Below are 3,810 nucleotides of genomic sequence, written 5' to 3' on the forward strand. Positions count from 1 at the left end.
CAACTGAATAGGTATTCCCATGGGAAGCAGGAAACAACAAGTACTGAATCTACCAATCGTCCTGGTATGACGAAACCGAGATCGAAGTGCCAACATTACCTCTCTCTCTGGCACTAACACGGCCACGGGCTGAGATATCCCGCAAGGAGCTGGAATAGCCAATTGTAAACAAGCCTGTTCTAATTATTGACCAATATTCATGATGAGAAATGCTTGTTATTTGAAAAAACGCTTTTACAGTAAACTACGGTGTTAGAAATGAAACCCAGCATTATGTTTTTGACGTTGTTGATGTCACGCCGTAATCACGCCCTGGTGTTAATTAGGAATACGTGATCTGAACTTGTGAATGATGTGGCACTCATGTTGACGATGTTGCAGGAGTGTGAGGCGACGCTGAAGAAGCAGAGATGTCGTGGGCGCGTCTAACGGCGGGTATCGTCAAGGCCTTGCTGTACAACCGGCGAATCTTACACGTAATTATGCAACATCCCAGGAGTAGACCAACACGGTGCGTGCCACACCATGTAGGCGCAAAATAACGACGGGCGAACAGGAAGAAGTCAGTTCTCAATGTTCTCAAGATTTTAAACTTCAGCAACTACGTTGACAATACATCGCAGCAACTCTTAAACTCCTAAACACTTTTATACACTTCAATATCATACGTTGAAAACACAATAACGGATAATAACATTACATTTTGAAACATAGGTATTTGCTTCAAACATACTTTGTGACTCTTCTTGCAGAATTAATAAACTTTGGAGGCCGTTTAGATTAACCTTCGAAAGAATGCTACATTTCTCAGGCGAAAAACACATAAAACTTCGCAACATCCACATTAAAACTTCGTGCGTTTTAAAGAGTTTTAACGAAATGGTCCCGTAGACCTTCACAGTAGTTACTGTCTTAAGCACAAAACGGTGACACACACACATTACATGCGATTATATGCGTGGGGAATCATATTTCTTTAATGATAGATACCTTTAAGATACAGTTTCAATCGTATAATGATCACAGAAAGGGTTCTGTCGCTTTCATTTCCTGTCAGGAATTCGATTGACAATCCATGCGTACACAAAGAAAAAATTACGAAATTATTGTTTCAAAGGTAAGGAAATCCCAGTACAGTGGGCGACTATTAACTTTTTTGTATAAGAACGTAATGCATCGCTCCTCCTCTTGTGAAAACATCTTCCTGCCAAAAGTTCAGCTTGAACAATCTTCCGATTCGAACAACAACAGCTTAACCCCACAGAGGAACCCGGTTTTTAATGTGTGATTTAAGCCGCCGGACTTGCGTGTTCAGTTGTGAATACGTTTGATTGGTTGTTGATTAAAAGCTCGTTGTGGCGTCAGATCCGAAATAATGCTGTTGAGTGGTGCATATATTATCGCAGTTGGGAGTGATTCATCGAACGGCAAGGAAACCATAGAGAGTAAAACCCGGACTCATACAGGTTTGATGAGAGAGAGACAAGGCTTTGCCACAATCGCACCCGTTTAGTCTTCCATACAGGCCCTGAAACAAATTAATAAACACAGCCCTTGGCAAGTCATTATTATCGCAGTTTCATAGTAGACAGATCAAGGTCTGCCCCTTATTTTAAGATAATTTGTGGGACTGGCTTTTCTGTGTATGTTCATTTCAATAAAACAACAAGTATTAAACACACACAACACATACCCATGACAGTGTACCCAGGTTAGATGCTATGGATGTCTGTACGTGTTTGATCAATAGCCAGGGATTCAAGAGAGAGGCTTCGCTGCAGGAGATCGTCCTCCAACATGCAGGCTGTTGCCAGAAAGGTGTGAGCCCAAGTAATACACAATAAAAATGTGGTATTTATTTGTAGTTATTGCTAAGGCATTAACGCATCTAGTAGGTAGGTGGAATTCCCCTTCAAATTCGAGGCAATTCAAATATCAATTAGAACGCCATCATGGATAAACTTAAGGGTGACCACAAAGTTCTTCAGTAAAACCGGATAAGAGAGGGCAAGGAAAGCAGATCTAGACTATCAGTTGTTCGACAATTGCTTTGGAAGCGCTACTGGTGGCGGAGGGTAGATGGTATTGACGTCATTGTGTTCTGTACCTTACAGAAAAGCGTAACTTCAACATAACGCATGACAAGCAGTCAAAAGCGGTCAACAATAGTTGTGTTTTACGTGTATATTAATTGAGAAGCGTTTTCCTATCTAAGTGTATTTATAAATGAAAGTGACTGTATGTGCACTTTACTCAAACTATTTTTGTGGATTTAACATTGCCATACCATTGCGATTCATCTGGTCGCAACTCCCACCACGCAATCATGTTACAGTTAAATGCTCCAGAGAATGTTTGCATTATATAATTCGCCCTTCCAGAGACCACATGTGTCTTTGATTCGTCGTAGAACAAGAGGCCATGATTCTGTTGGATGGCAAGCCATCATGGAAACTTGTTTAGTCTGACCGACGATCGAGTTTGGTTTTACGCCGCTATTCCAGCAATATCACGGCGGGGGACACCAGAAATGGCTTCACCATTGTACCCACATGTGGGGATTCGAACCTCGGCCGGCGTGCGTGAGAGCTAACGCTTTAACGGTAATCCACTAGACTACCCTTCTGCAACGCCTTCAATTATTTTACTGAATCAACTCTTATATGGGCATTGCGTTACCTTCCAATACACACATATCACCTTGTCCAAATTATTTCCAGATCGATTTAGTAAAGCATTTCAGCGGTCCATCCATGTAAAGTCCCTGGACGAAAACGAAGGCTAGAAAGGACTAGACCTCCGTTATGCTCTTCTGAGAGATGCGGAAGAGCAGAGAGAATTCGAGGAGCAATGCTGTCGCCATTTACACATCATCACCAAGAACGGCACTGTAGAGAATTCAGGCGTGGGTCAACCGGCGAATGAGGATCGAAACACTCCATTCCATATTTCACACTACATCATAGCTTCATTTACCCATATATAGTATTTTTTATACCTCTATTTAGTAATATAGCCTTTGAAAGAAGTTTGAAGTCAGTTCCAGAGGCTTTATTGTCCAGTTAGTTCAGTGTCTAAATCTGACTTCATTCATACACTCAACATTTTACATAAGAATCTTTACCTTTGACCTCGGTGACATTCTTGTCCTCAGTAAATGCTGAATGGCATAGATTAAATATCTTCCAATTTTGGCCATGGACCTTGTTTGTATATTTTTGTTGTCAAATGGATGCCAGACGTGATACAGAATCAAGAAATGATTGGGGCTTACTTTTTACAGTTTCAGGGCGGCTGTGTTACAAGTCAGTCATTCTTACATTTGATTTTGGGATTCCGGGACTCAAAGTGACATATGTATTGGAATTGCAGCACACCCACCGACAATTAATGCCCACTTCATAGATATACACACCCAGATCATCCATAGAGACTAGCTACCTTGAATCAGGGAGCGGGATGGACTGTAGTATGGCCTTCATTAACATAATGAAGCAGTTTACGGTTTGCATACTGTAATATAGCCTGTTGATTGATATTAAAACATGCTAAAACCCATGTTGTTTTGTTTGATGAGGTGAGTTAGTATGGTTTTATGCTGTTTTACTGACTGACTGAGATTGGTTTTACGCCGCTTCGTAGCGCAATATTACAAACTATCACGGTGGGGACACCAGAAATGGGCTTCATACAGCGCGTACCCATGTGATTCGAATCCGGTCTCGGCGTGACGAGCCAACGCTTGCAGGTAACCACACTCTCCCACCGCCCCTTCGGCGTGACGACAATGCTTTAACCACTCAGGCTACC

At 41.8% G+C, this 3,810-nt stretch overlaps 1 long non-coding RNA gene across 1 annotated transcript; it reads left to right on the forward strand.

The window, feature by feature from the left end:
* The first annotated feature begins 382 nt into the window (after window positions 1-382).
* Window positions 383-2,780, forward strand: LOC124280856. The gene is made up of 3 exons (XR_006899788.1): window positions 383-511; window positions 1,717-1,818; window positions 2,721-2,780. It is a non-coding gene; the product is annotated as an uncharacterized LOC124280856 (long non-coding RNA).
* Window positions 2,781-3,810: the final 1,030 nt, after the last annotated feature.

This window comes from Haliotis rubra, unplaced genomic scaffold (assembly GCF_003918875.1).
Source record: "Haliotis rubra isolate DU_JTF1 unplaced genomic scaffold, ASM391887v1 Scf1079, whole genome shotgun sequence".
NCBI lineage: Eukaryota > Metazoa > Mollusca > Gastropoda > Lepetellida > Haliotidae > Haliotis > Haliotis rubra.